We start from the raw sequence: 13,726 nt of genomic DNA on the forward strand, positions 1-13,726 counted from the left end.
CCGATCCCTATGAAAATAATGGGATTGAAAAAAATCGTGTCCAGAACTCTTTTGGGGGATGGAGATACAGAGAAGAGATACATTTTTCAACCTAAATTTTTATTATAATTTTTATTTCTATAATTATGATATTATCATGATCACTTTCTCCATCACTTGTTTATGTTCGGAGAGCCAAAGCAGAGCACCCCCTCCCTATCCCCCTCCCCCTCCCCTCCCCTGCCCTGCCCCTCCCCTCCCCTGCCCCTGTCCATCCCCCTCCCCTCCCCTCCCCCTCCGGGCGAGGCCAGGCCTGGATAACGGTTCCCGCCGCCCGGAGCTCGGGACGGGCCCGGCACGAGCCGAGATCCGAAGGGAATCGTGACCGGTCTCGCCGCCGCTGTCTGCCGCGGGAAGGAGAGCATGCGGGAGGGCGGGCATGGCAACGTCGTCGGAGGAAGTTTTACTGATTGTCAAGAAGGTGCGACAGAAGAAGCAGGACGGGGCCCTGTACCTCATGGCGGAAAGGATAGCGTGGGCCCCCGAAGGCAAGGACAGGTTCGCCGTCAGCCACCTGTACGCGGACGTCAAATGCCAGAAGATCAGCCCCGAAGGGAAGGCCAAAGTCCAGCTGCAGCTGGTGCTCCACGCGGGCGACACCACCAACTTCCATTTCTCTAATGAGAGCACGGCGGGAAAGGAGCGAGACGCGGTGAAAGACCTCCTTCAGCAGCTGCTCCCCAAGTTCAAGAAGAAAGCCAACAAAGAACTGGAAGAGAAAAACCGAATGCTGCGGGAGGATCCCGTGTTGTTTCAGCTGTATAAGGACCTGGTGGTGAGCCAGGTGATCGCTGCCGAGGAGTTCTGGGCCGGCCGCTTAAGCCCGAGTCCCGCCGGCAGCCCCTCAGCGGCCAAGGGCAGGCAGGACGTGGGCATTTCCGCGGCCTTCCTGGCTGATGTCCGCCCCCTCACAGACGGCTGTAACGGCCTCAGATACAACTTAACTTCGGATATCCTTGAGTCCATCTTTAGGACCTACCCAGCCGTTAAAATGAAGTACGCCGAGAATGTGCCCCATAACATGGTGGAAAAAGAGTTCTGGACACGATTCTTTCAATCCCATTATTTTCATAGGGATCGGCTGAGCACAGGCTCGAAGGATCTGTTTGCAGAATGTGCCAAAATGGATGAAAAGGCTTTAAAAACCATGGTGTCGCTAGGAGTGAAAAACCCATTACTAGATCTGACAGCACTGGAGGATAGATCATTAGATGAGGGCTATGGGCTCTTCCCTGTACCCTCTACTTCCAGCCCTTCAAAATTCATAAAGGAGAATAGCAATGTCACCATCATCAAGAGATTCAATCATCACAGCGCTATGGTACTGGCAGCGGGTCTCAGGAAACATAAAACCCAAAGCGATCACAACACTGAAAACAGCAACACAGATGGAAATTCTCGGGATTCACACTGCTTTCAGCCATCAGTCAAAAGGGTGAAGTTACAGGAATCCATTGAATATGAAGACCTAGGGGGAAATCATAGCACCAAAACAATTGCACTAAACCTGAAGAAGTCAGATAGGTATTACCATGGGCCAACTGCAATTCAGCCACTCCAATATGCAACAAGTCAGGATATTATCAATTCTTTTCAGAGTGTTAAGCAAGAGATGAAAACTTACACTCCCAAACTCACTCAGGTTCTTTCAAGTGATGCTGCAAGTAGCACCATCACAGCCCTATCCCCTGGAGGAGCACTTATGCAGGGAGGATCACAAGCCTTAAACCAGATGGTACCAAATGACATTCAGTCAGAACTCAAACACTTATATGTTGCAGTGGGAGAACTGCTGAGACATTTCTGGTCCTGTTTTCCAGTTAACACACCATTCCTAGAAGAAAAGGTAGTGAGAATGAAGAGTAATTTGGAAGGATTCCAAGCTACTAAACTCTGTCCATTCCAAGAAAAAATTCGGAGACAGTTTTTAAGCACAAATTTGTTAAGTCATATAGAAGAGATGCTGCAGACAGCCTACAATAAACTCCATACATGGCAGTCCCACCGCCTGCTAAAGAAGATGTGAAAGAGTCCCAGTCTTCAGATTCTTTGGTCCTTGGGATACTCTCTGCAGCAGTTGTAGGAACATGTCCTGAGGAGCTCCGTCTCACCCAGATAATGCTTCAGGAATGTCTGGAGCCACTGAACTTAGGAGCTGACATTATTGAATTTATACTTTCTGCAGAGAAAGGAATTGTAGTTAAACTTGAAAACTGGGAGGTAGATTAAGGCAGAACCAAAGTAAGCTGAATTGAAAAAATATATATTTTAAAAAAACATTGTTTACTGTAGTTACTCAGGAACTGCTTTTGATTTGCATAAAAAGCTGCTTTCAGAAATAAAAAGTAATTTTTAAAAGGGTGAATTGATCAAATCTGATTTTTTTTTTGTCTAACCTTTTTTTTAAAGTATCTGGCACAGGGTAGAAATTGGATTGGGAGGGGTGGAAGGGGGTTTCCTCCACAGAATCCTCATGTTTTATTGGATTCTGTTTGTCCTTTAACAGGTTGAAAAGGGAGGAGACAGTCGTGGTCACAGGCATCTTCTGCTCTGTGTTTCCTATAGAAATGAAGAACAATAGAATTGTATTGAACACTTATTTGTGGTTTGGGGTCCTGGAATGACACAAGAGAAACAATTTTGCAGTCTTGAATTTTTTATGCAAAATTTTTCAAGAGACAATGGAACTGCATGTTTTTCTTTGAGTACACATATGCACTGCTGAGATTTTTTTTTAATTGGCATGTACTTTAAGGAAGCTACTTTAAGAGTTTGAAGATTTATGTGTGAAGAGATCTATAAGAATTTATATTTCTCTTGAAGAGAAATAAGTGTTTTTCAAGTCTGCTTTTCTACAGTCTCCACCTGACAACCTATTTTTGGTGAATCAATCATTTCATAGAATGGAAAGTGTGATTACCAAAAAAAGGTTAGATATGATATTGTATCTGGAATCTGTGCCTTGTTTTATTCACAATAGAATTAGTTCACCATTTAAGACTTAGCTGTTTTTTATTTAAAAATATACTTAAAAGTAAATCCATTTTATAGAGTTTAAAAAAGAGGAAAAATATTGTCATAATAGCAGCAGTATTTAAGAACAACTTTGGAGAAATAAATTATTTTGACTTGCCCAAATTAACTATAAAAGACATAGGAAGAAAGAAGCTTTCTTTATCCAGAGAAAGATCTGATATCTAGAAATATATAGAACCATTTTATTCAGTCTCTGTGTTTATACTTTATTTGGGTCTAATTATAGTCATTTCTAAGGCAGGAATGGCAGGGAACGAATAAAAAATTTACCTGATAATTTTATTGTATATTTAAAAGGGATAGCAAATTGTGCATAGTAGATTTGAAGTTTCATGAGCAATCATCCTTTTTATTATAATATGGAAATTCTTGTTTTGTTCTGTAAGTTAAAAATAAAATTTAGTAATAAAATATATGACTCTAAAGTTATAAACCTGGTTAACTGGGAAGAAGCTTTTAATAGTAAGAGAACTGTTTAGAGGAAGAGCAGATTTATAGGGAAAAGATGAATTCTGTTTTAGACAAGTTGATTCTGCAAAATGATAGAAGGTCCAGGTGAAGATGCTTAAAGGAGTGAAAGTCTTAGGATCCCAGATCTGGAGTTAGAAGAGTCTTCATAGTCAAGTCTAATCCTCTTATTTACTTGATAAGGAAACTGGAATCTATACAGATTAAATTACTTGCTCCATGTCACACAGGTAGAAAGTGACATAACTAGAATTTAGACCCACACTTTTTCACTCTATATCTGGCATTTTTTCCATGGCACCAGTAAAAGGCCTTGACATGTGCTCTTCTTTGAATTTGGAATCAGGTTCATCTTCATAAGTTCAAATATGGCTTTAAACACTAGTAGTGTAACCCTGGGCAAGTCACTTAACTCTGTTTGCCTTGGTTTCAACTCCTGTAAAATGAGTTGAAGAAAATGGCAAAACTCTACGGTATCTCTGCCAAGAATATCCCAAAAGGGATCACAAAGCGTTAGACATGACTGAAACAACTGAACAGCAACATCTCTGGTACCTAAAAGGCAATGGTAAATTGAAGCTTAGAACTTGGAATCAAATGGAATATGCTAGGTGACCCTGGATAAATTGCTTCCCTTCTCTGTGAAGCCAGAGAATGCTCTAGGACTTATCTGATAAATCAAAGATAAACTGCAATCAGCATCAGTTCCTTCAGGTAGGTAAATGTTTGATGTTTATTGAATAATTCAGCATTTTGCAGATGAAGTTCAGAAAAGTTGAGCGACTGCCTAATGCCACATTCAAATGTTATCATGTACCCTAACCTAAATATAAGCACTATTCAGTACATATAAAGACCTCAGTTCTCTGCTCTCTAGGTATTACTTATCTAAAAGAATTTACATACAAAACAAAAATGGTTTAAGATGTATAATTATTACATACAATAAAATATCAAGAAGACATGCTAATAAAAATGGGGAAATCCAGTATTTATACGGAACTATAATTTCCAAATATCCTTAGAATTATTTTTAAAAAGTTAATTATAAGGTTAACTGAATTCATTGGTTTTTTTCAGTGTATACTTTCTCAGTCTAAAACTACTAATATTACAACTATTAATCATGGAGGGAGTCCAAGAAATTTTGACCTTAAGGGATTGTAGAGTCATATATTTAGAAGGAAGGGTGTTAGAAGTCAACTAATCCAAATCCCCCATTTGAGCAAACTGACATCAAAAGAGGTTGAATGGGCTGTCTAAGATCTTACAGTGGAGTAAGTGACAAAGCTGGGGATTCAGCTTCCCATTCAAGATTCTCACTTAAAAATCACTCAGCATTTATTAAGCACCTGTTAAGTTCCAGGAACTGTGCTAGGAGCTAGAAATACAAAAGCAAAAATGAAGCAATTCTTGCCCTTGAAAAGTTTACATCAGAGGAGGCAATGCATACATAACTATATAGAAAATAAATACAAGGTATATCCCTTCCTCCTTCGAAATTTCCGTTACAAGAGAAGGCACCACACCAACCTGCCAGTCACTCAAATCTCATACGCAATTCCTTACTATCTCTCCCCACCTGTAAATTTTAGCTTTCTAACACCTCTGACTTCCTATTCCTCCTTATCTCTGCTCACACTACTACCTCTTTGAGTCATTTTTCAGTTGTGCCCGACTCTTCATGTTCCCATTTGGGATTTTCTTGGCAAAGATACTGGAGAAGTTTGTCACTTCCTCCTCCAACACATTTCACATATGAGGAAACTGAAGCAAACCAAGTTAAGTGACTTGCCCAAGGTCACACAGCTAGTTTCTGAGATTGGATTTGAATTCTAGTCTTCCTGACTCCAAACTCATCCACTATGCCATCTAACTGCCCTGTCACGCTTAAAACCCAAGTGCAGTACCTCCCTGAAACTACCTCACAATTGGACAGTTTCAATAGACTGATGGTTAGTCTGTCTGTCACCCAGTTAACTCCAGTAGTTCCATATCACCTCCAGGATCAAACATAATCTCCTTTTTTGCCATTAAAAGTACACAACTTTCCAGTCTTCATTCACTTTACTCTTTATCCTTATCCCCACTTCCCATGTATTCTGAAATCATTACCCTGACCTCCTAGTTATCCCTTGAAGAAAACTCTTATCTCCAGACTCAGATAGTTTCACTAACCAGTGCCTGCCTAGAATATTCTCTCTCCTCTTTTCTGTCTCCTGGCTTCCTTTAAGTGCCACTAAAATCCCATCTTCTCTAGAAGTTTTTGTTGATTCCCCTTATTACTAATGTCTTCCTTCCATTGATTTTGTACAATCTACCTGCTATTTGACTGCTTGTATAATTATTTTTCTCATTGGTCTCTGAGCAACGTGTAATTTATAACCCCAGGGATTAGCATAGTGACTATCATAAAGTAGGCATTTAGTGCTTCTTGACTAACTAATGGAGAAGGGACAGTTGCAATTGAAGGAATCAGGAAAAGTTTCAATTAAAATGATTGGGAGTCACTGCCCTGTGACTATTCATCCCCCTTGCAAGAGTTTTCCTTACAAGAAAACACAATCAGATAATATTGCTATGATGAAGGGAAAGATTGGGAATCAATGATCTAGGGTATTACCTACTAAAAACTTGACTCAAAAGGAAAAGAACTTTCCTTCCTGCTGTCTTTTCAAGTTAGGTCATCAATTGAAAACTAGATTAGGGAGGAGGCAAAATCAGGACAATTCCATACCATGCTATTTGCTGCAATTGTCTTGGCTCCCCGTGGGTGGGGGAAAGTGAAGGGAGTCCCTACCTGTCTTTACTAGGAAAGTGTGCTACATTAGTAAATATTCAGTCTTTTCAGGAGCAGTTTGTTTTTTTCTTTTTCTTTAGTCTGGTGATTTTCTTAAGGATGTTCTTAAGGATGTAGGTAGAATTGATCCTTGGTCACACAAAACCCAGCACATCTGACTTCTTTGTGGGATCCTGTGAAAATCTTTTGTTATTGCATAAATATTTACTGATCAACAATAACATAGTGACAAATCTGGGATGCAGTCAAATTTCAAATCTCTGCTTTGGGACTCTCAATTTGACAATAATTTGGAAGATGGGTTGGAAAGGTGAAAGACTTGCAGCAGGGATACCAATGAAGAGATTATTCTAATAGTCCAGTGCCTGAACTAGCATAGTGGTCAGAAAAATGAAAAGAAGGAGAAAGAAGAAAGAAATGTTCAAGAGTTGAAAGAAATAATACTTGACAGCTGAGTAGATAAGTAGGGTAGAGAGAGAAAAGTCGAGAATTCATCTGAGGCTGCAAAACTGAAAAAACTAGGCTAGGAGTATCCTCAATCAAAAGAGGTAATTGGGAAGAAGTGTATGTGCTTTAGGGGGAGGATAAGTTCTATCTTGAGTATGAAATTCTATGGGATATTGGAGATGCTCAAAAGATAGTTGGTGATCCAGGACCAAAATTCAGAAGAGATTGAATGTGTGTATGTATGCACATATGTTTGTGTGTATATACATATATATGTATATATATGCATATATGTATATACACATATATGTAAATCATTTGCATTGAGATTTTAGCTAAACCCTTGAGAGACAATGATATCAAATGCAATTGTTTTATTTATTCTTATATTCAAATATAATCTACCTCTCCCACTGCCTCCACCTCCTAGAGAAGGGAAGGAAAGGGATCAGAGAGAAAGGAGAAAAAAATCCTCTCATCATAAACATGCATAGTCTAACAAAAATTCCTACATTGGCCATGCCCAAAATGTTTGTCTCTTTGTATGTTTTAAGTTCATTACCTCTCTGGCAGGTTTTTTGGATTCACAGTTTATCATTGAGGTCATAGAGATTGTATATTTTTAGATGAAACTATTTCTCACCTAAAAGTTTTAACTCTGAATAAACTATCTTATGTATTTTCTGCAGTTTTCTGCTTCTTACTCACAACTGGTAGATATTAGGGAATGAAGAGGATGATTGTACAGTCCTCTACTAAATGATATGATCGTGAACAGCACCGACCTTATGCATATTTTTACCTTCCTCAATAAATAGGCCAATACTTTTCTTGTACTTAGTAGGTGCTCAATAAATGTTTCATGAATAATTGAATTAATTAATGAATGAAAGGGTCTGGAACCTTACACTATGGTAGATGCCATGCCTTCTATCAATAAGGTTAAAGTCAGAAATTGGGTTATTTTCTCACTTCTGTCAACTGATGTCAGCTCCACCACCATTTACCAGATTGCTGCTTAGTCACCAAATCCGGATGTGGGTTTCCATGATCTGTTATTAGTCTATCACTTTCATGTGTTAGCCTCATCACATGTTGCCTCATGTAGCAGCTTTTATTTTTAAAAAAACCTCTTGCCTTTGTTACAGTTCTCCCTAGAGTCTATATGAACTCAGACTAGGATTCCATAATTCTGAAGGGCAAAGATGGTGTTTCTGCCTTCCTCATAGAGAGACAGTATTCTATAGACATGGCAGCCACACTATATCAGTTTTACTAATATATCTAAGATGGGAATCCTACAAAGCCTGGAGAGCAGCAAGATTTGATTATTTGAATAAGTGATTAACATTTCTAGATCTTTCACACAACTATCAACAAAGTCACTACTACAAACACATTCAAGTCATACTATCCCTTAAAAATAAAAAAAAATTAGACTCCATCCCCTTTAGGCTAACATTTTTTATAGCACCTCCTTTCCTAGACAAACTCCTTGAAAAAGTTATCTATCTTACTGCCTCCACTTTCTTACCTTTGACTAATTCATGACTTCAAACTTTATCATTCAACTGAATATTCTCTCTCCAAAGTTACCTGTGATATCTTAATTGCCAAATCTGATGATATTTTCTCAGTCCTCAAGCTTCTTGACTTCTCTGCTGCATTTGTACCTGTTGACACTTTCCTTCTTTTTCTCCTTTCTGTATTTTTGTGACATCACCTTTTCTGAGTCTTCTTGTTTTATCAATCTTCAGTCTCCTTTGAGAACCTATCTATTGCTATTGTCTTTCATTTTCAAAGAAGACTAATGACAGTACATCATGAGTTGCATATGAATTGGATTTAAATAAGGTAGAATTGTAAAAGTAAAATAAGTTTTAAAAAATTAGAGAATTCAAAGTAGGTCCAAATTACCTGGATACCCCAGCAAGGAATACTGGAATAAGATCCTGGTTCTATTTGTTGGTTTTCAAATCTGGGGCCATAATTAAGAAGGATGGCGGGGGGCATTAGTATTGTACCTCTACAGGTGAAATTCTTGGACTGGTGCAAGACAGACCAGAGCAAAAGCATTGGCCAAGAATGTTTTCGTGAATCAAGACTGAAAGTGGGAGGCTTGAAAAAGATCAGCTACCATCACAGTTCCTGATGCTTGTCCTTTGTTCTCAAAGAAGACCATGACATCAGGGAGATAATACCATGACAAGGGCATGAATTTGATTTGAGTGAGGGGCTACTGTGCTAAGTCACCAGTCTTACTTTCTCCTCCAGAGTCATCTGGATCTAGTGGCCAATATCAATCAGGACAACTGGAGATGGCACTGGATGCAAAGGCAATCAAGGTTAAATGACTTGCCCAAAGTCACACAGTTAGTGCATATCAAGAGACTGAGTCTAGGTTGAAATTTCCATCCTCCTAACTCCAAGGCCAGTGCTCTATCCACTGCACCATCTAGCTTCCTACTGTAAACAATGTCAACTAGCAATCTGGCAGAATTATTCCCATGACCCACAGGACAGTCTTTGGGTTCCCTAGAGATTCCCTGAGAGGAGAAGACCTTCCTGATGATTAAATCATCAAGGAAACAGACCTGTTCATACTGTCACCAAATTGTCACCAGTTTGTTGCTAGAAAATCACATACTGTAACTTTGTTCAGCATTACTAGAGTGTAGTGTGGCTCACTGATATGGGACAGAACTATATTCATAATGCTTACTCTCACAGCAGCCAGACAGCAGCAAAAGTCTTGTTTCCTATCAAATCAGGCCAAGGGGTGAAATTATTCTGGAAAAGGCAGTGAGAAGAATGAAGGTCTTTGCACAACACTCCCCTTACATGATGTACAAGTTGTCATATAATCACTATGCAACTGACTCATAATTTTTTTATATCTAGCCTCTCACCTGAGCTTCAGGTTCATATTGCTTATTGGACATCTCACCTGACTATCCCCAAAACCTTTCAAACTCATATTCAAAAGTGAACTCTTTTTTCCTCCCAAATTCTATCTTCCATTTCTGTCAAAGTCACTACCATCTTCTCGTCTCCCAAGTTCATAATCTCTGCATTATATCTTCATTTCCTCACTGTCTCATACTCGATATATTCAGTCATTTGACAAATCTACTTCTACCACATTCTTTCATCTGATCCTTTATTCTACTCCCAGAGTTCAGTTCAAACCCTTATCATCTCTCACCTAGATATTGCAGCGATCTACTGACTGATCTTCCTACTTAGTCTTTAACTTTTCCAGTCTATCCCATAACTTGCAGCTAAGTAATTTACCTTGATCACAGACCTGACCGTGTCAGTCCCCCATTCAGTCAACTTCAATGGCATCCTATCTCCTCTAGGATAAACTCCAGCCTTCTCTATTTAACTTTTAAAGCTTTTCATAACCTGGAATAACATCATAACATTACAGTTTCATTGAACCTTAGTCTTTCCCCCACACTTTGAGATCTTGCCACACTGGCCATCAAGCTATTCCTAACAGGTAATGCTCAATTTCTCATCTCAGTGCCTTTGTACTTACCACTCCCCATGTCTGGAATCTCTCTTCATGTCTATCTCAGAGAATATTTCTGTTCTTTCAATTACTACCTTCTATAGGAAGTCTTTCTTAAATTCCCCCAAATACTAGTCCACTGTCTCTCCAAAAAACTTTACATTTAACTGCTCTGTATTTATTTTATTTACATGCATTTTGCATATATTTCTATATGTACTTGTCTTCCTCATCAGTTTAAGTAGGGATTTTTCTTTCCATTCACTATATTTGTATACCAAGCACCTTACCGCAGTGCCTAGAAATGTCAATATTTAATAAATACTTATTAGCTGAGCAATTGACTAATTGACTATATTTTAATATCCTGTCAAAATTCTAGAATGAGCTATTAAACTACTGGTCTATGAACATTTAGAAAAGAAAGTGGTAATCTCTAGGATCTATCATAAATTCGCTTAGAATATCAGGATAAATTAGCCTTATTTCCCATTTTTATTCCATAGTTAGCAGAACAATAGATCAGAGAAATCACACACATACACACACACACACACACAAATGCACACAAATAAACATTTATACATATGTGTGTATGTGTGTGTGTGTACAGTGTCATTTCAATAATGTATTTGACAATCTTTTATCTTGGAAGTATAATTTTTGGAGAGCCAGGAAATATTACTGGGGTTAGAGGAATTGATTCCTAGCTGTTTAAACAACTGTACCTAAAGCATTAATTAATAATGGATTGATACCAACCTGTCCAATTCTGAAAGAATTTCATCTTCACTAGTCCCCTCTACAGCTGAATGCAGGTAAATGGCATCTCACAACACTCTAGGGTCAAAATTTATGTACTAATCTAAAGTCAATTCTCCTCAGCAACCAAAATATTCCAATCATAATTCTCCCACATTACTGCAAAATCCATATGGTACCATAGATAAACACAAGAATGAGAAACTAATTTAGTCTAGACTTTTCACATGGCAGTTATTTCAGGGTAGTTTTTTATTTGACTTTATCCTTTGATTGTCCCACCCCAAAAATATTGCAATATTTTTTATACCTATCATTCATCTCAATATTGTTCCTTGAAGGGACATTTATAATTTTGATTCTCCAAAGATAATTTGTAATGACATTGCATCTCTGAAAGATTATTGATATTAGAAAGATGGAGTTTTGTTTCTGGAAACATTTTGGGATAGCTAAAGATTTTACATAATTCCTCAAATGCTATAAATCTCAATTTCTTACTCCTTTTACATTCTGGGTCCAGCTAATTAATTGTTCATCAACAGTTTCTGTTCAAGTTGGTGCTGGGAATAGATGAATGGCTACCCATTGAGTTAAATACATGTCATACTCTATCTAGCTATAGTCCACTTTTTGTATGATCTGGGAGCTCAGAATGGTTTTTACATTTTTAAATAAAGTTTTTTTGCATTTAAAAGAGTAAAAAAAATTCTTAGCTTATGAATGTTATATAAATAACTCACAGCAGATTTGAACCTCAGGCAGTTTGCTAATTCCTGATCTAAGTAATAGGCATTCTTCATCTACTCCCATATGTATTATTATATCATACTTTTTTGGGTGGTTCTGAATTGCATTAAAGAGGTTTTGTTATATCTTGGAACTTCCTCTAATCAGTAAGCCAATTCTTTTTTTTTTTTAAAAAGCAATACGGTTTGGCTAGCTGGCGCAGTGGATAGAACACCGGCCCTGGAGTCAGGAGTAGCTGAGTTCAAATCAGGCCTCAGACACTTAATAATTACCTAGCTGTGTGGCCTTGGGCAAGCCACTTCACCCCATTGCCTTGCAGAAACCTAAAAATATATTAATAAATGCAGTTGGATCTTGTGTTCCCTGTCCATAAATAAATTGTGCCTATAAATACAGACTCAAAGGATTTAAGATTATGTGGTCTCCCATAAAAATTTACTTTCATTTCTACATATGTTGTGATATTGAATTAAATGATGTCTTCAATTTTTCCAATGCCAAGACTCTAAGATTCTTAGAAAGGTAAGAAAGCTGTCTTTGAAAAAGTTCTGTATCAATTCACTATTTACTCATGGAGCAAAAGACTAACTTGAGGTCTACGGAAGACAACAGCCAGCCATGTGTTCCCAGATTCATATGACTTTAGGTTAAAAGAATAGAGTAGAGTGATCAGGTCTTTTGCCTTTTTTTTTGGCAAATAGGTTTTAGTGACTTGACCAGAATCACACAGCTAGTAAATGTCTATTTAAGATACTTTTTTGAATCCAAGTCCTCCAGACTCAAGGACCAGTGCTTAATCCATTGACTTTTGGGAAATTACACCAAGATCATTATACAGAGGAGGGATTGCTCTGGAATCCAAGAAACTGGTTTTGAATCCCACCTCTGATACTTATTATCAGTATAAACTGGGCCACATCATTCATTTCCTCGGACCTCTATGCCTTCATCTATAAAATGAGAGAATTGACCTCAATGTATGTGATCCTATGATTCCTCAAATCACTCGATCTTCTAACATTTAAAATTTCTATTCTCAAGAAGTCTACCCATATATTCAAACTACATTCTTCCTCCTGAAATCCTTTATCTTTTCAGCTAGAAAGAGAATATCTGATCACTATCTACTCTGTAAAATAAGTACATGTACTATACATGTATTATTTAAATTATCCTTCCCCTAAAATATTTTGAGAGAGAGAGGGAGAGGGAGAAGGAGAAGGAGGGAAAGATAGATAGAGACAGAAAGAGAGAGAGGTGTGGGGGAGGGAGGAAGGGAGGTAGGGAGAGAAAGAGAGAGAGAGAGAGAGAGAGAGAGAGAGAGAGAGAGAGAGAGAGAGAGAGAGAGAGAGAGAGAGAGAATGATATTATTTCACTGGATCCTGGCAACTACCCTGTGAGCCAGGTGCCAGTTCTTAGATGATGAAACCAAAACTTAAAGGGTTTAAGTGACTTGCCCAGGATCACCCATATAATGAGGTGGCATTTGAACCCCCATCTTCTTGTTTCCAAGTCCAACAAGTTATCTACTACACTATGGTTTAGTGATTTGTCCAAGGTGATAATTAGTAATGGTTGAGTATTATCACAGTATTATCACAGTAAAATCACAGGGAGCCTATAATATTTCTTTAAATAATTAAAAAAGAATTCTCATACTCAAAAAGATTGGAAAATACTTCCCTAAAGGTCATATGTTTGTTTCAAACTCTTACCCCCTGCAGAATTTCTATATACAACATATCTGAAAACATTTTTACAGTGGAAGGAGGGTAATGGCTAACTTAGGTCAGTGCTTTGGAGATTTCCTCTTGGCCACCTGGACTATGTGTTATGGATAAAGGACAGATCTTATAGTTAAGAACACATGGTTTCATGTCCCTTATCTAACACATACCATTTATTGA

At 38.1% G+C, this 13,726-nt stretch overlaps 1 pseudogene; it reads left to right on the forward strand.

Annotated features, from left to right (window-relative positions):
- Positions 1–277: 277 nt before the first annotated feature.
- Positions 278–2,425, forward strand: LOC141489664 (general transcription factor IIH subunit 1 pseudogene; annotated as a pseudogene).
- Positions 2,426–13,726: the final 11,301 nt, after the last annotated feature.

Source organism: Macrotis lagotis, chromosome 5 (genome assembly GCF_037893015.1).
Source record: "Macrotis lagotis isolate mMagLag1 chromosome 5, bilby.v1.9.chrom.fasta, whole genome shotgun sequence".
Taxonomy (NCBI): Eukaryota; Metazoa; Chordata; class Mammalia; order Peramelemorphia; family Peramelidae; genus Macrotis; species Macrotis lagotis.